Source organism: Sciurus vulgaris, assembly GCF_902686455.1.
Source record: "Sciurus vulgaris genome assembly, chromosome: 13".
NCBI lineage: Eukaryota > Metazoa > Chordata > Mammalia > Rodentia > Sciuridae > Sciurus > Sciurus vulgaris.
The window spans coordinates 31746427-31773651 of record NC_136474.1 but is presented as its reverse complement, the minus strand read 5'-3'; the positions used below and the strand labels follow the sequence as shown (position 1 = coordinate 31773651).

The 27225-nt window shown below is 41.3% G+C and overlaps 1 long non-coding RNA gene across 1 annotated transcript in view; it reads right to left on the bottom strand.

The window, feature by feature from the left end:
• Positions 1 to 215: 215 nt before the first annotated feature.
• LOC306642750 overlaps positions 216 to 27225 on the bottom strand; it is a 160808-nt gene continuing 133798 nt past the window's right edge. The window contains exon 3 of the long non-coding RNA XR_013758668.1: positions 216 to 471. This is a non-coding gene — a long non-coding RNA (uncharacterized lncRNA). The remainder of the gene's footprint in view (positions 472 to 27225) is intronic.

Below are 27225 nucleotides of genomic sequence, written 5' to 3'. Positions count from 1 at the left end.
AATTCCACACCCTGGTTGGTAGATATTCCTGTTACCACAAGAGTTCCTCCCCCTAGAGCAAAAGGAAGTGATGTGTAATTTGGACTGTGGTCACTGCGCTGACCCCAAGGGACATAGTCTTCCTATCAAGAAGAGATGGATGAGTGACAGGGATAGCAATCAGACCTTGCCTCCTTAGGGTGGCAGGCCACCACTGACACACTGTTGTCTTCAGATAAGTTTGTTGTCTGATGAATACCATCATGCTTCTCGTTTCTTTCTTCTTGACAATCATTTCCCCAGCAAACTTCTCATTCCACTTGGAGGAAAAAAATTTTCATGACCATAGTGTGGTGTGCTAAGAGCATCCTCTTACTGAGATATCTGTTTCTTCTGAACACATGCTCTTTCTCATCTGAGGTAGTGTCTTCTGTCTATGCTGTGGTGGGGCATTGGGAAGGGATTTGTATCTGCTCTTCCTCACAGTGATGTCTAAAAGGGAGAGGACAGGCAAAGAGGCAATGTCACAAAAACGTGACATTTCAGACCACCCTCACACCAGATTCCCTCACTGTATTATGTATTCATCATTTTGTCATCACATATACAAATAATAGAAAACTCTTGAGACTTGCCAGTATGAGGCCACCCTAGAAAGACCAGAACCTAAGATCTGTCTCAACTTGCCTTCCCCGTTCTTTCCCTGTCCCTGGAAATTGCAGCAGCTGCAGAGACATGTGTATGGAGGCTTTGTGGGACCTGGTGGCTTCACATATGAGAAGACAGGAACGGAAAGTTGGGGATGGGATTAGCGTGCTGATCCTGAGTTCAGAGGTGGGAGAGTCTAACCCCTCATATATCTGGGGGGGAGGTTGCTGGGCATTGAACTGATGACTCTTTACCAGAGAGCTATAGGGTATTCCCCCAGGGCCGTTAGTTTTTTACTTTGAAACAATGTCTCACTAAGATGCTGAAACTGGCTTCAAAATTGGGATCATCCTGCCTCAGCCTCCTGAGGAGTTGAGATCACAGATCTGCCTGGATGTCTTGAGGGGGAAGAGAGGAACCCTGATTTAGAGCCCCTGTTTTTCCTGATAGAGGTTGGCATGGGCATGTGTCCCACAAGCCCCATTCAGTTCAGTACTTATGACATGGCCATGTCAACTGCCTCTGCCATGATGGAAATTGGAGCACCACATGTGTGGGTGTAGAAAGCACATGCTGACTGCAGAGGGTCACGTGGGTGTATCACTCATGTCCATGGTCCACTGTATGCCCTATGGGCACAAGTGTGCATGCAATAACCATCTACGCATTCACCTGGTGGTACACACATGTAATCCCAGCTGAGGCAGGAGGACTATAAGTTCAAACTCTCCTTGGAAACTTATCAAGGCCCTAAGCAGCTTAGAGCAACCCTGTCTCTAAATAAAAAAAAAAAAAAAAAAAAAATTTATGTGCTGAAGTTGTGGCTCAGTGGCTAACTGCCCCTGGGTTTAATCACTAGAAATAAATAAATAACAATCTATAGTGGGGCTCTGTGGACAGAGATGGGATGTGAAGAATTGAAATGGATGGAGCCAAGAAAGGAGGCAGAGTAGCACGAGCTTCACATACAGGCTGTGGTGAATGGGAAGCATGTCAGTCTGGTTAAAGGACAAAACAGACATAAGGGGATGTACCACTAACCCTGGCACCACTCCAGGGCCCCTCTCTGCCCTGTTTGTTTCCTGATGGAGAGCCCTATGCTGCAGGTGCCACCAAGGCAGATAACATGGGTATGGCCCTGCTCTCATATGGAACAGTACTGCATATGTGGGTTGACACAGTCACTCCTGGTGTAGGCACAGGACCTTTAGGTCACTCCTCACCCAGAACATGTCCCTTCATTGATCAGAGTTGACACCAGAGTGCTCCAAGCATCAAGAATAGACCAGGAAACCAGATGGGCTAGAAGAGAGTCACATCCTTGGGTCTGGTCCCTTTGAGTCCTTCCAGACCCAGATAGGCAGGTTCCCACTGGAGAAGAGCTGGACATGGAACACAGGGATCCTGCAGAGATAATGCCACAGACATTATCTGAAGGGCAGCCAGAAGCATGAGTGAGTCACTGTGCCCACTGCTCTGTCACCTCTGTCATCTATGAGGGATAATATTGCCAACAATGAGGAGACCCCCACAGAGACACAACGAGATCCCCCACAGAGACTGATCACAGAATACTCTGTCAGAGACAAGTGAGCCCTCCCAAGAAGCCTTCCAGAGATGCAAAAAATGACTGCCCCCAGAGACCACCACAAAACCTCCAACAGAAACACAAGAACCTCCCTCAGAAATAACACAACTTCAGGGTCCTCAAAGAACCCCTGACACACCCTTCCCAGAGGGATCTCTGAGAGAGTCTTGTACCAAGAGAGACCTAATAGACCTACTACAACCTTTCACTGACATATGGTCCTCATACAGTGATCTTTCACAGGGAACACTCACATAATTCAGACCTTGGAGGAAAAAAAAAAAAAAACTCCACTCACATGTCCAAGAGTTTCCTCATAGAGAACTCATCACAGAGAGTAAGATGTAGTACCTAGAGGTCACACAGAAACAGAGAGACCTCAAAGACTCTCCTGAGAGACCAAAGAGACGTCACACATCTCACGAAGTTCCCATGGAGACTTGTCACACAAAGACTTCACAAAGAGACTCCACATCTATTCTTCTTTCCTGTGAAAATACATAGCCACCAGACTTGTCCTCCCACCAGAACTCTGAATCATTGAGATACTGTCAACATGGGTCTCCCAAATGGTGTTCTCTGCTTGAAAAGATCCATGGGAAATTTAGTTCTTTGCAATGTCACTGCCTCTAAAGAGAAGAACTGAAGATTCCAAGTGTAGAACTGCAAAATTCCTTCCTCTACAGGTTTACACTAGCCTCAGCTCTGAGGAAAGATAGAGAATCACGAATGTTACACATGAGAAACATGCTGCCAGCCTCCAGTGAAAGGAATTTCCTAGTTTTCCAGTTTTACTTACTATCTTCTGAAATGTATAAATCCCACGTTTTTATTACATTAGAGACAAAAACTGAATTCAGGATGGTCAACTACTTGGGAAACATAATAAAGACCTAGGGCAAATGGACCTTAGGAATAAAATAAACCAGAAAAAAAGCATCTGGAGTCACTCTACCTCCCACGGGCTATGCACACACCCATAACCCTAGCCATCCACATAAACAAAATATGCAACAAACGTATCAAGGATTTTATGGAGTTACAAGAGAAGTGAGAAAGTAGAAAAAAGAAAGAGGAGTATCCAATAACAGAATGTGTAGTCTCCCCCTTCTCTCTCTCTTTCTTGCTCTCTCTCTCCCCCTCTCTGTCAGGCACGCACACAAACACACACACACACACACACACACACACACACACACACATACACACAAACACACATGAACACTAATATACCACAAGTTGAGGAAACTTGTGCCTCAACCACAGTAGTGCCACACCAGACACTGTAGTTAAATTGGAATAAGTATTGATTTAAAAGAGAAAAAAAATTCTGTTTCCATGAATTGTACAGTGCAGGAGAGAAAACACACAATTACCAAGAACCATTCAGCCATTCAGTTGGGACTACAGCTAGGGCCCATAACCCCTGGTTTCAGCAAGGGAACTGTCAGACACTCTCCGCACTGAGACTCTGCCTTCGGCCCTCATCCCTCAGAACAGTGCTCCACTGCTGCAGGCCTGGAGCACATCACAGTCTTCTAGGACACAGAGGAAATGGCTCAGTCTCCCACTTTCTGGAAGCAGATTGGAACACAAACACAAATGGGAGACCCCACTTGGATCCCCTCAATAGTCCTCCTAAATAGAGCAGCATCCTTCCCTGCTCTCCCCTTCCTTCCTTTCCTGTTCACAGAAACCCCAAAATTCCTACAGTGAAAGCCATGTGATTCACACCTTCCTCAAAATCCTCCTCTGTGAACTTAACTGGTTAGAATAACCTCAGTTTCTCACTCAGTGCCCCAAGCCCTGCTGGGTGTGGCTCCTTGGGGGCAAGCATGACCTCACTCTCACCAAGTCCCTCCCCCACCACACTCCACCCAACCTGGGGGTTTCCCTGAACTATTCTGCATGCTGTTTATTCCCACAAATCCAGCTTGATTTCCCTGTGCATTAGATGCCCACAGTCAAAGAGACAGGGCTCTTTCCCTTCTCAATGGACTTCTTTCTGAGTGTCCATCCCAAAGATATCCGATGGTCCACAGGCAGGTCGGGTCTGTTCTTCCTAGTTCATGTGCTTGCCTGGCCCACTACTATCTATGGTATTTAAGTATTTAATCAATTTTACACCCTCTTCCTCCAAGTACAAGGTCATGGGAAGCTGTGTGCCAGAATCAGTCCCTTGGAATATGCCCACAAGTACTGATGAGTACATGAATGGATTCTGTGGCAATTGGGAACTTAGGGCCACAGATGACCTGGATTTATCCTTTGAAAGCAGTAGGAGCCACTCTAAGAGGTCATTTCTCTGAGCCCAGTAACTTCCCCTCAGCCTGGACTGCTGTTGGGCTCTGAAGGCAGGAGAATGATATCTTCAGCAGCAGATCTGGAGGGGCTGATGTGCAGAGGCTGCTGACCTTGTGGGATCCTGTTTTACTCCAGTGAGTAGCTACAGAGCATGGGTGGAGAGGCTTAGGGAGTGAAGGAACTGTGCATCTGGTTTGTCAAGATCAGTGGGGCCTGATCCTGGTTTCCTGGAAGAGCCCAGCTTTGCTGACTGAGACCCACCACCCACCACACTTCTCTCAATATTTCCACTAGGAAAGAAAGCAGTTTCCATGGAATTATGAACAATGGTTATGAGACCGAGAAAGGAGTCATGGAATAACTTGGCAATGCCTCATTTCTTGCAGTTGTGATTAGTTTACTTGGGTGTGGAAGACACACTCAACCTTTCCCTCCCAAGGACAGGAGGAAGTCCTTGCACAGTTCTCCTTTGCATGAGGGGATTTCCATGCTCAGATGTTCACAAAAAGGTGATAAAGGGTGCTTGAAATGCCTATTTCTCTTAGTTCATGACTATTGTTCACAAGGGCAATGGGACATTTCTTATGCTTTGCTAAGTAGAAATCAGGCATCTCTCAGCTTTAAAGCATATGTGGTCCCCACAAACAGGAGGATTTTTCCCTTCCACAGGGATATTTGGATTATCCCATGGAAGGGGGGGAACAACTAATCATACCTGCCCCAGGAGCTGCTCCCTGTGTGAGGGGATTAACTGTTTTCTGCATTTAAATTCATTAGGAAAACACTAGTCCCTGCCAAGTGTCTCATGAGCATATCTGTAGGATCAGGAGTCCTGACCACACTCCACAGGGTCCATAATGAAAAAAGGCCATGCTGGCAGGTTCAAGAACTCCCCATCATCCCCTCACTCTCCAAAAACCACTTTGTGACTGAGGGCAAGCCTTTTATTTCCATCCTAAGAGTATGGCAATTTATTAATTCATGAAAAATGGTGGGAACTGAGTCTGGTTAGTGATACCTGTGGGCTGCCATTAGCACCTGGATTCATCAGTGAATCCATTGCACATGTGGCCTCAGGCCCCTCTCGCAGGTATATTCACTGCATCCTGAGTACCCCACCTGAGAGAGAGGGCACCTCCAAGCAGGTCAGAATTTAGTCTCAGTCACTACCTCATGAGACCCCAAATCAGGATGCTTCCCAGCTCAAGGGCCATAGTGACACTGCACAGGACTATTACCAGTGTGTGGAACTTCAGTTGTTCTGGGAGGCCCCATTTCCTGCCCCAACAAGTATCCCACAGGCTGTGGGCCCAGGTAAATAATAATTATACAGTATCATTTAGGGAATAATAGAGAGGGAAAAAGTCTATGTGTGCTCAATACAAATTATGCTTAATATTTTTCATTTGAGGTTAGTTGAATCCATGGATGAAGAATCTAGATAAATAAAGTCAAGTATATATTGTATAAACCACAGCAAAAAAGGGACTGTTCATATTTAATACAAATAAAAAATTCTGTTTCTAATGACTCTGCTGTGACCCTCAGGAAGAGTTCCTTGTTAGTGGGACAACAATAATTGTATTTCCAAGGTCCCCATGGCAATGCCTCATTTCTTGCAGTTGTGATTAATTTACCATTGGTATGACTAGTCAACTGGCAGATGAAGTCCTCTGACATGGAGCAGGACTCTATCATGGTCCTGCTTGTTCCCACCAGAGTCTATAGTTTCTTGGCAGGAATATTCTTCAGTCACAGACCATTCTGAGTTGTTCAAATACAACTAGACTGTGTCTTCAGCAAGTCCTATAGAACCACAGTTGGCCACAGTTGTGGTCAACATCCTCTGCTTGGAGCGAATAACTGCAGAGTCCTGCACTTCAGACCTTCTGTATGGAGGATGCTCATCTTCCTGGTGGATCCCAGGATCCACACGACCTGGACTGTGAGGGGTCAGGGAGGTATCTCTACCACATGCTCACTAAAAATGAGGAAGACAAGGATGCCCCTTCTGCTTGATATGTACACACAGGTTCCAACAATTTCTTCCTTATTCCATCTGCCCATACCTCATGGTTCTTGAAGCTGCCCTGGGGCTCAGGAGATGCTGCTTTAAATTACCAATCTGCAACTTTATACTTTATGGGGAGCCTCTGAAGGAACAAAACACTTGATATTCCCAAATCAATGTGATACAATGTGATACATTTTCTTTGTTTTTCCTTGGCCAAGTAAAGAAGTGAAAGTATTCAAAAAAAAACTAAAAATTAAAAACTTCAAACTCATTTTATTATTTTAATTTCTTAATAATAAGTAAATTTTAATGCAGAATTTAAGAAGGCCACAATCCCAGTATTGAGAGTAGTAGTTTTAACCAGACACATTTTACTTAAGACAAACCTATCACATCATTCTTGCTACTCTCTTTCCCCATGAACCTGGACCTATACTGATCTTGGATTCCATCTTGACCAACTGGTAGGAAAATGCAAAATGACCCTGTCTTATTCAACAGTGTTGACAAAACCCACTGAGACTTCATCACATCCTTTTAGGAAGACTGATGGTGGAGGTGGCCTACTGTAGCAAGATGAGAGGCAACGTGTGTTTAAGCTTAAACCATGTCTCCAAGCTGATCATATATTTAAAATACCGATTACTCTCACAACATCACTAGAAACATCAGATTGGACTCATAGATGAGTTAAATAAGTGTTTTACCTTCAAGGAGGGACATTCTTCACATCTACTTTGAATTTTACATTTCTATGTTATGTATGACTAGTTTTTATTGTAAACAAATGGGATACATCTTGTTTCTCTTTACATGAAGAAGAGGCATACCATTTGTGTAATCATACATTTACATAGGGTAATAGTTTTTGACTCATTCTGTTATTTTTCCCTTCCCCCCAACCTCCCACCCCTCTTTTCCCTCTATGCAGTCCCTCCTTCCTCCATTCTTGCCTCCCTCCCACCCCCCATTATGTATCATCAGCTGCTTATCAGTGAGATCATTAGTCCTTTGGTTTGTTGAGATTGGCTTATCTCACTTAGCATGATATTCTCCAGTTTCTTCCATTTGCCTGCAATGCCATAATTTTATTATACTTTATGTCTGAGTAATATTCCATTGTATACATATACCACAGTTTCTTTATCCATTCATCAATTGAGGGGCATCTAGGTTAGTTCCACAATTTGGCTATTGTGAATTGAGCAGCTATGAACATTGATGTGGCTGTATCTCTGTAGTATGCTGATTTTAAGTCCTTTAGGTATAGGCCAAATGCAAGAATCAATAACTGGGATAGATTCAAACTACAAAGCTTTCTCTCAGCAAAGGACTACAGATGGAATCAGTCACTCCAGAGCACTCTGACAGAGGTGATGTCAGAGATTATATCTGAATATAGGTACAGCCCCTGTATAGATAAGGTATCATGAAGACTAAGTTTACATAATATTTGCCTTTGCATTCTTACCATAGGGCTCAGTGCCTCACCTTTAGGATGCTCAATAAATGCTGGTGCTCTAACTGAACTAAAGAAAACATGTTTATCTCCATGTAACTCGAACATTCTAGAAAAGTATGCAATGACCTTGAAGAACATTTCTCTGAAAGCAATTGCTCCTTCATAGGACATTTTCACAATTGACTGAAAAGTGAGTGCTTTCTCAGAGAGTGTCTGTTGTCCACACAAGGCTCATAGGTAAAAAAAAAAAAAAAACAGGTCTGTATTCAAATATTAAGTTTAAGTCAGAATCTCCCCACCTTGGAATACATTGGCACACACAGAGGGGTTGATGAAGGGCTTTAGAGGCAGGGACCTCACACAGAGCTCTAGGCAAGGATGAGGAGTCCACTAATGGACCACCTTAAAGAAGAATGCACACCCAGGTGTGAGGTGTGAGGTGCTCCTGGACATTGGCCTGAGGCTGTCATGGAAGAACTGCTGCCACCTCAGCAGTGGGCTCAGAACTCAGCTCCTGCCAGAGCTGTCTCCAAGCAATACCACAAAGGTCAGAAAATGAGCACCCTGGCCTCTTCCTTATCCAGCCCATCTCTACACAGAAGTGTCTCTCATTGGGTGAAGGTGAACCATTGCCAGAGGTAGAGGGATCCGTTGGTGTATGGTGGCATGGACAAGGATACTGCTAAGGGATAACATGCAGAAAAGAGCCAAATAGTGCAGAGTTATAAATGTCATATATGTATGTGAATCTGGTACATATATGTATATGTATTTGCATTGATGATCTGAGGGTTTTAAAATGCTTCTCATTTAACCAACATCACAACAGGAGATCTTAATAAAAAGCATGCTGCATGATATTCGGTGATGGTTTGTCTATCTTTTTTGTGCAACACTGTACTCACTTTTCTTTCTTTATGTGTTTAGTGTGTTGCCAAGCTCAGATAATCATTAAGAGGATTTGTGAGATGGAAACATTGAAAGCTTACAAAAATGCAAAGTTAAAACAAGAAAAAAATATACATTACAGAGAACAAGAAGACTAAGAACAGAAATGGGGAATTATTTCTTAGCAAACTCATTGATAGAATATTGAAAAGGAAAAACAAAAAAGAAGACATACAGGAAAGAATAAGATTCTTACTGACAGTGTCAGCAAGATCAATTAGAAGAAATAGTCATTCAGTCATTAGAGCAACCAGCAAGATGGGGCTTTGTAATATTTGACAACATTTAAAGATTAGAGAAATTTGGGACTTGTTATGGGTTAAAATATGTCTCCCAAAAGATTGTGATATCTTAACCCAGTACTATCATATATGACCCCATAAAGAAACAGAGATTTTGAAGACATTCAAGTTAAGATGAGGACATTGGGTAGACCCCAATCTAATATGACTGTGTACTGTATCAAAAGATAAAATTTGAGAAAACTATTTCTGTGGCATGAGCCCTCAGTTTGTGGTTCTTTGCTATGATCACCCAAGGAAACTAGCACACTGCTCTTATGGAAAAAGAGCCATAGCTAACAGGCAAAGAAATACTCACTTTCCACTTAAGCTTGTTAGATATGAAATACTTTTTCTGCCATTATATTCTGATGGAGGGAGTACGGATTCTCTTCAGGACAGAACTTTTTATTCCATACTCAAGTTATTGTGAAAGCTGTGTCTTCAGCTGTCACTAACACAATGAGGGATCATGGTTAAGAACAAGCCCAGACAGAGGACTAGATTTTGATGCCAAAATTAATCTTTTACATAAAGATTAATCTAGTTGGAAGGAAGACTATGCACTCTTTGATCCACTGCATATTGTTTGCATCACCAGTCACCTCCAGCAGCTGTCATTTCACACTGTGTGGCTTCTGGCACACTTGAGTGGACAGAAAAGACTGTTTAAGTGAAGCTGAATGCCAGGTAAAGACTCAAGGAAGCTGGAAAAATCATTTAACTTGCTCTCTAACATGCAACCATCACAAAGGAAGCGTTACATTGTGGCTTAGGACATCCTCACTGACTCATTAGTAAATATAAGCTGGTGTCAGGAACTGTGAACTACAAACCTGTATAAAATGTAACTTGATAGTTTTAAAAGATTCCCTTCAAGAACATGAAATGGGTGATCTGGATTACTATTTTGTATTCTTTTTATTATTTTAAGTATTTTCTATTTATAAGCATACAGATACTCTAGTGGTGGTAAAACACTTGCTAACTAAGATTTTATATTCATATTCTGGAAGTCTTCACATAAAGTACCTTGATAGTGGGAAAACATGTAATCTGATAGCATGCAGTGTGCTGACAGGGTAACATAAAAATGCACATCTATTATTAAAAACATAGCATATAAGAGAAAGTAGAACATTAATATAAACCATCACAGTATAATACCACCAAGTTGATACTGTGCAGAATGAGTTAAGCCTTTTATAGAAAGCCCTTATATGTGGAAATACTCCATTGTAAAGAATGCCTTCCAAATCATTAGTCAGGTAACTTTGCTCATGATAATTAGAAGTATACTCACTTTAATTCTCTTCAATTGTTAGACTGTACACAGTATCCAGAATATGAACAAAAGTAAAAGTCATCATGGGGGCATAAAAACAAACAGCAATAATGAAAGAATGAACACAGTAAGATATTTAAGAGAATAATTATCAGAAACTAATCAGTCCCTTCATCTTCAACTGACTAAACAAATTGAAAAGAACATAGAGAATTTCCTAGGACATGAGAAACTAATCATCACATTGGTAAAAGCTCTTTTACTATATAAATACATTTGGAGATTCTGTTTTTGATATCTAAGGCAGACAAACAGATACCTGAGTTTTCCTTGCAGCCATCTATTTGTCTGGATTTGTTTGGGGCTAGAGCAGGTAATTGCCCAAACTATTTTTCTTAGTTGATGCTTATGTTCAGTCCCAGAAAACCTACTTCAAAGTGCAGTTCTATGGACAAACTTGAACCATAGTATCTCACCTGGCTCTAGTGACCTCAGTTAACTCTGTTCACTTCTCCTGTTTCTGAACATATGGCCAATTATGAGATTGTGTGTCATTTTAGTTACATTTCTTTTGATCATATGATATTTGTCCTGTTTTGGAGAGTATAGAATATAGCTTGTGTTTTCACAAGTCTGATGCATAAAGTGATAATAAATCCATGTTACTGTCATATTCTATTATTTTAGAAATGGGCAATGGACCTATAAAGGGAATAAATGCTCTAATCATATTTAATTTGTAGAAAAATTATTAATATGAGCAATTATGTGCTTCTCTAGACCTCTTAGAGGCTTCTTCCAGCTCATTCAACACAGAAATATATTGATCAGTTACTATGTGCCACACCTGAGCTGTGCTGTGTTCTTCATGGTAGTATGACAGGACATCAGAAACTGAAATAATATTTAAACTCATCCAATAAAGCTCATTTCAAGTATTGCTTTCATGGAGGAAAAAAACTATAATTAACCTAAGCAATTCTGAGCTAAGGATATCTCCTCAGTTGATTAGAGTAAGACCAAATTAGTGATTTTGCTCCCTAGCTTTGTTGATATTCTTGTCTTATTTCTACTCATGTGAATCAGACTATTTTGAGTGTCTAACCAATTTTACTGATGTGAATTTTAAAATGAAAAACCCAGGTATATGAAAGAAACAGGAAAAAAATCTCATTTAAGAAGCAAACAGAAAATATTAGCGAAGGCTATATAGGAGGCCTGGTTTTCCACCTGTCTGCACCCTGCAGACTTCCTAAATCCCTTTATCTAAGGGATAAAGCATGTTATGACCATAGCACATTAAGGGATCAACATTATAATCTTATGACTTATTAGAGATGTTTGTCACAAAATGCCAAATGTCAAATGTGTTTGGCTGCACTTTTGTCACTATTTTGTTTACTGTATTTTAATGCAACAATTTCATTGTGTGTGTGTATGTGTGTGTGTGTGTGTGTGTGTGTGTGTGTGTGTGTGTTTGGCCTCTGGGAGGATTTGGTGGTACAAGCATTAATATAGCAAGGTAGCGTGATTCTTTAAGAGAACAATTTTTTGTGATACATTCTAGGCATTAAATTAAAATTTCCAATTGTTTCAATAATGGAAGGTGCACCTGGCAGAAAGCCATAGAAACATGCACAAAGAAGACTGCATCTGAGGGGATTGAGATTTGCAATTGTGTACAACTAGCTTCCCTTTAAGTCTGCCAGCTTGCTGTCGCTGGCTCTTTGCGGTTCCAAAATCCGTGGATATTTGTCACCGCTTGCAGCAACAACTTGCACGGGTCTTATGGGTGGTGGAGTGGAAACTGAGGCACTTCTATCTTTCTCTTTAGTGCACTGCTTTCTTGCTTGTTTGTTTATAGAGGATAGAGGAAATGAGGTTTACTTGCTTTGAGAGGAGAGAGAGAGAGACCCGCTTATCAGAGAGAAAGAGAGACTTTGCTTAAGAGAGAAACTTTGAGAGAAAGACAGTCTTTGCTTAGAGCTTAGAGGAAGGGACTTGCTACACCTTAAAGTCCTGCATCCTGTGAACTAAGGGTATGTCCACCCAAGGTGCCCTAGTGATGGGTCTCAGTTCTCCGTTCCGCAATCTGCCTTCCGCCGCTGCCCCTACTCGCTGCTGTGCTGCTTTTCCCTCTAACTGCTGCTGCACGTGTGTCTTCTTCTACTGCTTTTCTGCTAATGGCTGCTGTTTGTTTTCCCCTCTGGCTGCTGCCGCACATGTTTTTTCCTCTGGCTGCTTTTCTGCTAATGGCTGCTGCTTCTCTGTCTCACTCCGCCTACGCTTATATCACCTCCAGGAGGTGGAGAGCAGGGCCACGCCTCTTACACAAAGATTAGGCGAGATGCTCTGAGCAGGCAATTAGTGCTCGAGAACACATGCGCATACATTGTGTGCGTGGACGAGAAAATCACCTGAGGGTGCTTATGTCAATTAACCTCCTCACTGCCTATGTGATCAGGCGCCATCCCAGCACCACCAACATGTCACAGCCCCCAACAATTCCCCCTTCTTTATATACAATGAAAAGAAAGCTGGCAGGGATCGTGTCTGTCTTAGGTTGTCCACGGCAGAGCAACATCCTTACCATCATCGGAATTCTGACCTCCAGGCGTCAGAACCCTGTCTTAGGTTGGTATGAGCTCCCCATGAATCTTACCTGTCTTTGACTACCGATCCAGCACACCAAGCCATATACTGGGAGATTGTTCTGCTTCAAGGGCGGCCATGGCCTATTTTATGATTACATAAACCTGTTGACTGGCTTTGAGGCGTTTGTAGATGTAAGGTAGAATTAACACAAGCACACCCAAACCTATTAGTGTAAAACCTAAAATTCCCAAAATCTGGTGCCAAACTGTGCTGAAAAAAACAATTGTTTCACCCTCTCTACATTTTTCACTATTAACTCCATTAACCTTCTAGTCAGTGCACTTCCCTTTACTTATAAACCCTCTTTAAAGGTGAGGTATCACCATGAGTGATTAGAAAGTGAGTTCCACAGGATGAAAATAAGCAGCTTGTTTTACTGAGAAAAAAGATGAAAATCATCTGTGTGGCTAAATCAGCTTATGAGGGGCTATGGGTCCAACCAATTTCAGTTTAGGAATTGCCCGAGTGATGCATTCACTATCAGCAAAAAGATCTGTTATTCCCCAAACTCTACAAGGGCTATGACAACTGCTTCCATTTTGTGAGCCTTGAGTTGAAGAGTTCTGTGCCTTGTTTCTTAAATGATTTGGTAACATCTTTCCCTCAACATCAGTAACTAATTTGCACTGGTTAACCCAATGTTTTCCCTTTCTGCACTTTGGGCAGAGGCCTGGGGTATAAGGTGTAACAGATTTTACTATAGTTATCTCTTTGCTTTTTTGTTAGGGCATTGTCTCTTTGCTGCTGTATATATGTGCATACACTCCAGGATCATATTGATTTTGAGTATCTATCGAAGCATTAGCCTTCTCCTACTAGCATTCCAACATTTCCACCAGGAAACCTTGCTAGTACATTTCTGAAAGCAGTTTCAACAGCTATTTCTTGCCACTGAGCTCTCCAACTAGAGATTGTCCTCCAGATAACACTGCTCTGCATAGATTTTTCCAATCAGTTGTAACTGCCTCTTTCTTTGTGTTAGATCAGCTCTCTCCTACCTTTATCCTTTGTTCTTAAGTTTTCACTACCTCTTAGTTATACCTTTTTGGGGTTCTTTGTATTAGGTTTTGCTTTCTCCTACTTTTTTTTTCCTTGTTCTTAAACTTTCTGAGTAATTGTTTTATAAGTCATTACCATGCATTATCCCTCACTTTGTTTTCTTTAACAGTTCTTTTCTGTTGCTATTAGATCCTGTTTATGAAGATCCCCTTGTGGCACATTGAGCAACTTTTCCTCTATAAACCCTGGGCTTATTTTTGCTAGAGTTTGAACATATGATTGTACAATGGTTTCCTTATTTTCTAATTCTTCCCCAGTGTTTCCTTCCTCCCCAGAACTTTCCTGATTTTGGTTACCCCAGGTAACTTCCTTTTTAATCTCTCCCAGCACTTCTTCTTGTAATATATTTTTCATGCCTCCTTTTGAATTATCCCTTCAGACTAACTTCATGATATTCTGAATTTATCCTTGACCAACACTATTTCTTTTTACTATCCCTAGTCCTTAAACTGCTCTGGCCAGAGACTTCTGTGAGGTTCCTACTTTCCCTGCTGTATCTATTCCTAGAGGCGGATCTTGAATTTTCCCTTGCCCTATTCCTGTGAGGTTCCTCAGTTTTCACACCGTGCAGATTTACCTTTTTTCCTATAAAGATGTTGCTAATTTTCCTTCCCCACATGCTCCCCATTCCCCAGACGGGCCACCACTTGTCACTGGCTCTTTGTGGTTCCAAAATCCATGGATATTTGTCACCACCTGCAGCAACAACTTGCACGGGTGGAGTGGAAACTGAGGCACTTCTATCTTTCTCTTTAGTGCACTGCTTTCTTGCTTGTTTGTTTATAGAGGATAGAGGAAATGAGGTTTACTTGCTTTGAGAGGAGAGAGAGAGAGACCCGCTTATCAGAGAGAAAGAGAGACTTTGCTTAAGAGAGAAACTTTGAGAGAAAGACAGTCTTTGCTTAGAGCTTAGAGGAAGGGACTTGCTACACCTTAAAGTCCTGCATCCTGTGAACTAAGGGTACATCCACCCAAGGTGCCCTAGTGATGGGTCTCAGTTCTCCGTTCCGCAATCTGCCTTCCGCCGCTGCCCCTACTCGCTGCTGTGCTGCTTTTCCCTCTGGCTGCTGCTGCGCGTGTGTCTTCTTCTACTGCTTTTCTGCTAATGGCTGCTGTTTGTTTTCCCCTCTGACTGCTGCCGTGCATGTTTTTTCCTCTGGCTGCTTTTCTGCTAATGGCTGCTGCTTCTCTGTGTCACTCCACCTATGCTTATATCACCTCCAGGAGGCTGAGAGCACGGCCACGTCTCTTAAGCAAAGATTAGGCAAGACGCTCCAAGCAGGCAATTAGTGCTCGAGAACACATGCGCATACATTGTGTGCGTGGACGAGAAAATCACCTGAGGGTGCTTATGTCAATTAACCTCCTCACTGCCTATGTGATCAGGTGCCATCCCGGCACTGCCAACATGGCACAGCCCCCAACAGCTTGCACCATCACTAGAGGAGCAGTTTGCAAGCCAAAGAGGGGGACATGATAGCATTCAAGGAATGAATCTTGTAAGGGCATAGCCTGTTGTGAAGTACATGAGAACTACTGTGCTCCCTCCTTCCAGGACAGTTGGCTATCCTGCCCTACAAGTACAATTCTCAGGAGTCACCTGAGATCCAGATGCCCGGCAAGGATGAGCATCCACCAGGACTCTAGCACTGTGTTGACCTAATTTCTATGTAGTACACTCCACCCAAAAATTACACACAGAATTAGTCCTCACCCACCAGGGCTTCCTGTTTAGAGCTCCATGTCAGCCCTAACCTGAAAATGCATCAATCTAGTCTGTCCAAACTAAACTCCAGCAGACAATACTTCCTATTCCATAGTACCCTATAGAGGTGAGTAGAGAAGGTGAGAGACAAGTTAAACCAGCTGTGAACCTAGGCCATACCAGCCAGCAGTCGATTGGGCAACACACGTGTAAGGGTTGAAGCACCCTCTGTCCTTGCTCTCACTAAGGGATACATAGCTCAAAAAATAAAAAATGGAATGAAGGACACTCAGGAATAGGCAGTAAACATCTGTCCTTGTCCACAGCTTTGACCACCTCAGTAGTTTTTCATTTTTCATTAAGAATTTTTTGCTTTTGTTTTTGTTGTATATTTTCATTGGTTCATGTTACACATATTTAAAAAGATTGTTGTCTTTTCTTTTAATTTTTCTTATTTTTTAACTCACGATGTTTTGATTTTTGAGATTCAGTGTTTTTTTTTTCTTTTTCCTGTATGCTTAATTTTCTCAGCTTCACCCTATATTAGTTTAATACTCTTGTTTCTGTCAATCTATTTTGTTTCATTTTCAAATTTTTTTTATTCCCTCCTATATTATGGCCTTTACTTTGAAACTGTCCTCTTTATCTCTTTCACCTTTGGAACATTCTTTTCACCTTTGGGACCTTTCTTTTGCCTTCCTTTCCCATTTAATTCCTTCCTAATGAATTATATTTTGCAATTTTTTATTTAATTAAAAATCATAAATTTACATAGGGCAATGTTGTTTGATTCATTCTGTTATTTTTCCCTTCTCCCCTACCCCTCAAACCCCTCTTTTCCATCTATACTATGCTTCCTTCCTCCATTCTTGCCACCCTCCTTATGCCTAACCCTAAACCTAACCCTAACCCTAACGTTAACCCCTCCTAACCCCCATTATATGTCCTCATCTGCTTATCAGCGAGATCATTCATCCTTTAGTTTTTTGAGATTGGCTTATCTCACTTAGCATGATATCCTCCAATTTCATCCATTTGCCTGCAAATGCCATAATTTTATCTTTCCTCATGGCAGAGTAATATTCCATTGTATTTATATGCCACAGTTTCTTTATCCATTCATCAACTGAAGGGCATATAGGTTGGTTCCACAATCTGACTATGGTGAATTGAGCAGCTATGAACATTGATGTGGCTGTATCTCTGTACTATGCTAATTTTAAATCCTTTGGGTATAGGCCAAGGAGTGGGATAGCTGGGTCAAATGGTGGTTCCATTCCAAGCTTTCTGAGGAATCTCCATACTGCTTTCCAGAGTGGCTGCACTAATTTGCAACCCAACCAGCAATGTATGAGTGTACCTTTTTCCCCACATCCTCACCAACACCTATTGTTGCTTGTGTTCTTGATAATCACCATTCTGATTGGGGTGAGATGAAATCTTAGGGTAGTTTTGATTTGCATTTCTCTTACTACTAGAGATGTTGAACATCTTTTCATATATCTGTTGATTGTTGTACATCTTCTACTGTGAAGTGTCTGTTCATTTCCTTAGGCCATTTGTTGATTGGATTATTTGTATTCTTGGTGTAGAGTTTTTTGAGTTCTTTATAGATTCTGGAAATCAGTGCTCTATCTGAAGTATGAGTGGCAAAGATATTCTCCCACTCTGTAGGCTCTCTCTTCACATTACTGATAGTTTCCTTTGCTGAGAGAAAGCTTTTTAGTTGGAATCTATCCCAGTTATTGATTCTTGATTTTATTTCTTGGGCTGTAGGAGTCCTTTTAAGGAAGTCTGATCCTAAGCCAACAAGTTGAAGGTTTGGATCCACTTTTTCTTCTACAAGATGAAGGGTCTCTGGTCTGATTCCAAGGTCCTTGATCCATTTTGAGTTGAGTTTTGTGCAGGGTGAGAGATAGGGGTTTAATTTCATTCTGTTGCATATAAATTTCCAGTTCTCCCAGCACCTTTTGTTGAAGAGGCTATCTTTTCTCCATTGCATATTTTTGGCACCTTTATCTAGTATGAGAAAATTGTATTTATTTGGGTTTGTGTTCATGTCCTCTATTCTGTACCATTGATCTACCTGTCTATTTTGGTACCAATACCATGCCATTTTTGTTACTATTGCTTTGTAATAGAGTTGAAGATCTGGTATTGCGATACCCCCTGCTTCACTCTTTCTACTGAGGATTGCTTTAGCTATTCTGGGTTTCTTATTCTTCCAGATGAATTTCATAATTGCTTGCTCTATTTCTGTAAGGTACATCACTGGGATTTTAATTGGAATTACATTGAATCTTACACCATCATTTCTGGTTTTCTGATTATTACTATTGTACATATCATAATTGACACCTGGTATGTATGAATGTTGCATATTGTTACTCTTATTGTTGATGTTGTTTATTATCCCTTTTCTGTAGTTTTTGGGTATCAAATTGTGACTCTCCTAATTGGTGGAGAATATGCTCCGTGGCTGAGTTACACACCAATCCAGCTAAGAGATTGTGAACCGTGTTCCACATGTAACTATGCTCAAACTTCAGCAATACTTTAACACAAAGAATGGATAGGGGAACCCACACTGACATCCATGGCCCAAGTAGAAACAACTGGGAAGAAGGCTCAACTCACCTCTGGGCATATGCTCCTACAGCAACAGCAAAGAGAAATAACACAAGACCTCAAAATAGGTTACTCCCATATACTCTTGGGATATACAGAGTGGCCAAATCTAGAAGAGCAATCATCGACATTTAATGCAGCACAATTGTCTGATCTACTAGAAAGATTCTATGAAATCTACAGAGAAACTGGAACCCTCAAGCTCTGACATACTACACCACTTGAATGTTTCCTTTGGTTACTAATCAGCACCAGAATATTAGAAGAGTATATATTCTTCTATACCCACTTGGAAATATATTCAACATTTCACAACAACTTGATATCCCAGAATGCTTGGCCAAATGAAGGCTGTGCCTTAAGAATACACTCATAGGAATGTCAAAGAAAAACCCATCTCAACAGATATGACAATCTCAATATAAGAATATAGTGATATCAAAAAGCAGTGTAATAAGACAACTCTTAAGGTTTGTAATTCACCAACAGAATTTAAAACTATCAAAAAATGAAATACTGTTAAAAATTATCAAAATTTTGAGAAATTAGTGGATTCTAAGATGATCCAAAAAAATAACAATGAATTACAGAAGTCAGTACAGGATAAAAATGACAAATAAATGAAGATATAGAGATATTGAAAAAGAACGAACAGAAATCTTGGGAATGACAGACAAAAATTAATCAAATCAAAAATTGAATTGAAAGTGTTTCCAATACATTTGATTATGTAGAAGGCAGAATTTCTGAGCTTGAATATCAGTTGGACATTCTTGAACAATCAGACAATATTAAAGAAAAAATAAACTATAATCATAATTTACAAGAACTCTGAGACTAAATTAATGCTCACAGACATTAAAGAAGGATCAGAGATACAGGATTATGGCAGTGATAAAATAGCAGAAAAATGCCTGAAACCTTGAGAATAAAATGAACTTGCTGACACTGAAAACATTTAGAATAACAAATAGACCAGAATAGAAAAGAACTTCTTCACACCCTACTATAATTACACTGCCAAAATTTCAGTTCAAAGAAGGGATTTTAAAAATTCTATAATTTTAAAAGCCAGGTCATGTTCAGAGAAAAAAACAATCAGATTAACCTCTCATTTCTCAACAGAAACCCAACTATCTGGAAGGGTTTGGAACAATATATTCCAAGTCTTGAAAGAAAATAACAGTCAACCAAGACCAGTGTATCCAATAAACCATCAGAAATGTACTATCAAAATGGAAGAAATAAAAACCTATCAAGATGAGAATAAGTGAAAGGCATTCATTATTACTATAGCATCATTGCAGAAGACACTTAGAAGACCTCTACACGTAAAAGAAGACTTAAAAACCACTAAGACATACTGAATGAGAAAAAAAATTGCATTAGAAGTTTGGATGAACATGTAACAATTGGGATAGAAGCAAATATTAAATGTAAATGAAAATGACAAAGAAGTAACACATTTCTCTCTATAATTACACTGAATATAAAAGGTCTCATTTCTTCAATTTATAGGCAGAGATCATAGGACTGGGCTCAAAAAACAAGACCCAATCATTGTTTCCTGCAAGAAACATACCTGCAGTCAAAGATATTCAGAAGTAAAGGAACAAAAAAAATCTTGTCAGTGAAACCTGAAAGCAAACAAGAATACCTATTCATACTGAACAAAGCAGATTTCAAGCAAAATTAGTTGGAGGAGATAAACTTCACCACATCCTGATAAAGGGAGCAATCAAACAATCAACAATCAAACAAGAAACAAAGATAATAAATATTCATGCCCCAAACACAGGTGCACCCAATGACACAAAACACTATGCAACATAACAGTTCATATAGACCCCAATATAAAAATATCAGGTGATTCCAATATACCTCTCTCACACTAATACATAGTTCATCCAGACATCAAATCTACAAAGATAATGCAGAGCTAAATTAAATGGTAAATCACATAGATTTAAGAGTTATTACAGAATATTTCATCCATCAATAGCTGAATACTTTCAGCTTTCTGAAAAGTAGATATTTTAGGAAACAAAGCAAGTGTAAGCAACACTTAAAAAATTAAAGTAACTCCATGTCTCCTATTCCATTGATAATGGAATGAAATTAAAAGTCAAATGGAAAAAGAAAACCTGAAAAGATGAGCAGATGGAACAATATACACTTTAATAATAAAAGAAACATCAAAGAATTCTGAGAAGAAACTGAAAATTTCTAAGAATTACTAAGAATAAAAAATGACATACCAAAATCTCTAGGACACAGTGAAGGCAGTTGTAAGTGGAAGGTTTATAGCTATGACTGCCCACATTTAAAAATTGGGAAGATTCCAAATAAATTAGCTACTCATATATTTTGAGCTCTTCTATGAATAAGAATAAACCATTCTTAAATTTCAGAGCTGCAATCAAAGAAATACAGAATTAAAAAATGGAGAAAAAAATCATACAAAGGAAAAATATAATGAAGACTTTATTACCTGAGAAAGATATATATGATAGATAATTTCTTAGCCAATATAACAAATGAAAGAGAAAGAAGAATGAAATGAATATAATGAGAGAAAGGTAAGGAGATATTAAGGAAGATACATGAGAAATTCAGAGTATCAATCATCAATACTGATTCCATAGACATTACAAAGATAGGCATGAAATACTACAAAGAATTCAATGTTCTTAAATTCAAGAAATTGCATGAAATCAATTGATTTCTTGCAAAACAAATATGCTAGATTGAACTCAAAAAGAAATTACCAATCTGAATAGAAATGTAACTTATCAGATACTGAACCACAAAGGCCATTCCACCAGTTCAAGATATGTTTGTAGTTAATATCTTCCAGAAGATAAAAACAAAAGAGCTACATTCTAATTCACAAGTATCAGGACAGCTCTAAAGCAATAACAAAATCAGACAAAGATTACAAGACAGCTACAGACTTAAATTTGTCATGAAAGTAAATAAGAAATGCAATGAAGTATGAGCAAATATAAACAAGAAACAGACCCACATCACTTTAGTCAGTTGGTGTATAGTAAAAGAGCAGAGCCAACACAGCAGCACAGGGTAGAAATCTTTCCAGCAAGTGGTGCCAATGACCTCCACATCCCCATCAGCAAGGCTACCTACACAAATGCAAAGAGAGACTAAGAAAGGAGGGAGAAGGGGAAAGAAAATCTCTTGGAAAATAAGGGCTAGAAACTTACCAAATTTGATTTGATTCAATATTTCCTGTATGTAAAATCAAAACAAATAACCATTCTTATACACATTGTAGGAAGCATATTTGATATGCATATCAAACATGAATAACTGGGTTTGTGTCGGAGTGTGTGTGTTTACAGAAAACCCCAAAAATTTATTCTGCAATGGAATATTCATTGAAGTTGAATAAAATATATGAGAAACATTCAAAAATTTCCATGAAGGCTTTTTTTTCATTTTCTATACCTATTCTTCCAGATTTGAAATAATTGTATATTTAATTAGGTTTTCATTTTGTTGCTCAAGACCCTCTACATGAAGAAAATAAAATTAATGAGAAAACGATCATGAATAAATTTCATTCAAAATGCACAAAACTAAGTAAGTAAAGAACAGATTTCAGTTCTATGTCTGTGTGCATTTAAGGAAAGAAAATATTGAGTGAGAAAGCTGGAACAGCAGAGAAAGAACATGAAAGTAATAATCAATACAAAGTAACAACTGCAGAAACAACCCAATATCCAAACAGTGTACTATTGAGGAAGCTAAGGAGAGATCTAAAAGGAAGCTGATCATGTCTGGGTGCTAGGCAAAAACAACAGGAAATGAATTAAGGCCTCCTAGGGAAAGGTGAACAGGTAGAGTTGGAAGTAGGGACCTTGAAGACCCAGGAGGGTGGAAGACATGCTGGACTAGAGGGTGGCGTTGGGTATGGTGAAGCTTCTACTTCTTGACCCTCCCCTGCTCTCAGGATCCCTTTGTGATGAGACAGTACAGCCCTGTGATACACACCTGGGACCTACTCTCCCTTGCTACAGAGACCTCTCAGAAATCATTTGTCCAAAATGGACAGTGCGATTTACATTATGGAGAATCCTCTGTTTTCTCTGAATAGCATTAGTGCCTTATGGCTGAACCCCAGCTTTACCACCTGGGCAATGGATATGATCCTTGGCTTTGTGTGTAGACTGGGGCTCTTTCTCCTCCTGCTACCCTGCCTCCAGGGTAATTCATCATTCACAACACCAAAGAAAAAGGAAAAAACCCAAGGTAAGAAACCCTCAGGCCAGACCCACCAGAAAAATAGATTCTCTATTGTCTACTCTTCTTTCCACTTTTCCAAAATAACTAGAGACATTTCAAAAAAATAGAAATCTCAGGACAGAACACAGCATCATTCTGGGACAGGTGGGGCAAGGCAGGGAGGGAGTTTACACTAGGTCTTCTCCTATCTGAAGCTCCCAGACTATCCAAGTGATGAGCTGCATGATCAAGAGAAAAACACACATTGTGACTCAGGGTCTGAGATCTGGAATCCTGAGAGAGTTGGGAAACTCTGGCGAAGAACAGGCTTAAGGAGTGGTCCATCAGTCATCTTCCTCTGGACAGAATCTCAGAAAAAAATCAGTCTTTACTCTGTGCTTGACTGATGGGAGGGCTGTGGTGAGCCCTGAGGGCCTCCATCACAGGCTGGAGTCACCTCTGGCCTCAGGGAGCAGAATCTTACATGGCAGCCTACAAGAGCCTGTGGAAATGAGTATGATCCTGAGTGGAGGAGCAGTGACTTAGGACATCCATGGTACAGATTAGAGAGAAAATTCCCTTTGGTGTTTTCCAAAGAAGAAAAATAGAACATTTTACCACTTTAAAAACATTCTTAAAGTGGTCTTCACTAGCTAACTGTACATAATTATGCTGTTCAGAAACATGGAATGTGTATAACTGGTCTAGGAGAGCAGATGGTCAATGGGGCACTAGACCTTTTTTCTTTCTTGTTGGTCAGCATCCAAAGGTAAAGAAGGGACACAGCAACACCAGGAAGAAGAGTGGCATTCTGAAAGGTAAGGCCCTGCTGTTCCAGCCCAGAGGTGACTTGCTGTCCCCTGACCCAAGAGACTGAAGTCATATCCCAGAGAATGTCAGCTGCAGAGACAAGAGAGGGAGGATTCAGGAAGAAAATAACCATACCAGAGACACTTCTCAGGTTCTGTGATCAAAATGAAGATGTGGTGGGCCAGGGATGGGTGATTTTCAGTAAGACGACATGGGCCGTCATGCAGCCATGCTGTCTGGATGTGGAGGTAGGACCTACTGGTCAAAGTGTGGACAAGCTCTCATTTTCCTAAGACCCAGTCCTCTTTGAGATTGCCCAAACTTTCTTCCCACAGGGTGATTATGAGTACAATGGGGCTAGTGGATGTGGAAGGAAATGACAAAGTGCAACACTTCTGTATGCCTTCCTATCTCTGTCACCTGTCATGTGGCCTTGAACACTGGTGCTTGCCCTCCAGGGACTACTCTTACAAAATCTTCCCAATATGGACATGTTCCTCATCCTACCTCTCCACAATAACCCAATCTCCATTTTCAGGTTACAGGGATTGCTGGAAGGAAGTGGAAGAGACTGAGGATCTCATCTCCCTTCTACAGAGGCAAGTAACATTGCCCTTCTTCCTGTATCATTCTGACTGCTGCCAATGATATGGTCCCCAAACACAAAGGTCTCATGGGGCAGGATCTCACTAAAGCTCTGGGGTATGAAAGAGTAAGGGCTTTGTAAACATGGACTATGTGGCAGGGAGAGGCTATACACCTCAGGTGCCCATCCCTTCCCACCTACCCTACCTCCTGGCCCCATCTGCTCCAGCTATAGCCTGTGCCTCCTATCTCTTGCAGCCACCTAGGGAAGCTTCATGAAGACAGCAGCTTTCACCATGTCTTACAAGATGACCCAGATGAACAGTGCAAACCAGAGAAAGATACAGTTCACCAATCACGAACACTGCCTGTGCAGGATGCTCTGGCCACTGCCTTCTTCCCCTTGCCTTCCCCATCTTCTGTGCACAAGCACAATCTGCTTCTGGCTTCCACCTGCTCACAAGAATTAATGACTTTCTCCTTGACACTCTCCAAACACTCATCCCTGAGTGCCTCTCATTCACCAGTCTGTGATTCCTGTGGAACGACATTCACCTCATTCACATGGAGTTTCTTCTCTCCCATCTCATCCTCCTGAAACCATGGCCTGTCCTCCATCTCTGCCAGGTCCCAGCCTGACTCCTCCTTGTGACTCAAGGACACTCTCATGGGGAACCACCCCACAGAGCTCCTCATCACCCACCTGCTTATTCCCTGCTTCTGTACCAGTGCCATCTCATGTTCCACTGCCTTGCATCACACTGCCTTCTATCCCATCGCCTACTCCTGTCCCATTACCATCTCTGGACCCATTGTCTTCTCCTCTGCTAGGGCCTCCTCCTGCCCAATTGTCTCCTCCAGAACCATGGCCTCCTCCTTGCCCATCACCTTCACCTGTCCAATACCTGTCACCTGTCCCATTGCCTTCTCCTGTCCCTGCAATCTCAGGCCATGTGCCCTCCACCTATCCCATCTCATCTCCCTCATGGTGGCAGAAGGCTGCCCCAGTCTGGTGCCTCTCCCATGACCAACAAAGTAAAGCCATAATAGACTGTGATTCCCACCCACCAGAGGACTCATCCTTGGCAAACCATCCACTCTCTCAGGTAGAGGCTAAAGAAACCTCTTTCACTAACCCTGATGTCCACAAACTGCTGGAAATATCAATCATCCAGGCAGAAGAACAGAACATTTGTAATGAGAAGACAAAAGATGAATCAGACCACCCCTGAATTCTTTGAAAAGCACACTAAAGTCTCTGGGCAGGGAGCAGGACATCACCATCCCACAACCCTGGAACACAACAGGCAAGCCAGAGCTCCTTTCTTTCCCTCAGCACCTCTTTGACACCATCATGCTGGGGGACCATTTACAGGAGAAATACAGTCACTTTTTTGGGGCCTGCCCATTCTTCACAGCAAGTCCCTGGTGAATACTTTCAGAATTTCTGGAACCTCAGCAGATTTTTCCTCCATTTTATTCAATGAACTTCCTAATTACATTTCAGAGCTGGTGCTCACTAAACCTGAACAATTCTTTTCCTCCCAAGTGTTTCTCCACCATTATCCAACTCCAAACTGTGACTTCAACATTGACCTGGTCCCAGTCCTGATCACTGGCTCAGATCCAGAATCAGGACCATTACACATTGTCTCTCACAAGCATGCCACTCCACCTTCCCCTGAATACCACCTGTGCATTTTCAGGCCATACAAGTCATCAGGGGACCCAGCTGCTTTCCCCTTCTTCTCTTCCACACTTAGATAATCATCTTTACAGGAAACAACTACAAAGTATAGAGGCTTTACCTGTCTCGACCAGTGAGCACAATGAAGACTCAGCTCTCAGATGAAGTTTTAAGGTCTTTATTTTTATGGGAGAGCTTCTGAGACGAGTGCCTGGTTCTTCCTCCTCCACTGCTGCCGTCTTCTTCTTCTTCTTCTTCTTCTCTGTCGCACAGCTCTCTCTCTCCTTCTTCTCTCATCACACCACCACTGCCTCTCTTCTCTCGTCACGCAGCTGCTGCCTGCCTGCCTCTGCTGCGCAAAGTACACAGCTTTTATGGGATATAACAGCCAATCACCTTAACGGGTCAGGCATTTGGTTCATGGAGACTTAATGGTGGATAATGAGGACATGTACTGATCACGAGCTAAGCACGGACGCAGAGGAGATCAGTCAGCCAATAGAAAGCACTTCCTTAAAGTTGTTTTTCTTTGCAGTTGCGCTTCTTGGCGCCATCTTAGGATGAGGCCAGCTACCACTGCAGGCCCTACAGGGCAGCGGCCTCCAGCATCTCCCCCTTTCTGTTTTATTAATGGGCTTAGGATCAGGTCATCATGATAGCTCATGTGGTGAGCACCATCCTTACCCATCATGGGAATTCTGACCTCCAGGCGTCAGAACCCTGTCTTAGGTTGGTATGGGATCGCATGAGCCTATCTGTGACTCTGGATCCCTGGGATCGTGCCTGTCTTAGGTTGCACAACAGTAGAACATATTCTTACCTGTCATTGGTATCTCACCCATCTTGGGATGAGAACCTGTCTTAGGTTGATATATGTCTCTGTTTGCTTACCCGTCATTGGCTACCGATTCAGTATATTTAGCCACACCTGGGGAGATGTGCCAGTTTCAAGCACCATAAGTGCCATTTTGATGGTCTGACATTCTCCCTGTTGTTGGCGTCTTACGTGCATAAGGCATCAGATCATTAGTCCAAACCCAGTGCCATAAGTATTCCAAGAGCCATGATGTCTGCCCATGTTTTAGTCTCTAATCCTAATTGAGTGGTAAGGTTATCAAGAGTATAAGACCATTTATGCCAGCCTTTAAGTGGGTATCAATAACCTTTTGTGTTTGTAAAGCTGAGGGGGCTCTTTCAGCTGTATTATTGACAGCTTGTGCTATTGGTATTGTAGTAGCTAATGCTGTCACTGCTGCCACAGCTGCAACAGCAGACACAGCCACCGCTGTATCCACTGCTGCTGTAATGCCGAAGTCTCTTTTGTTTCTGGACAAAATCATAGGCA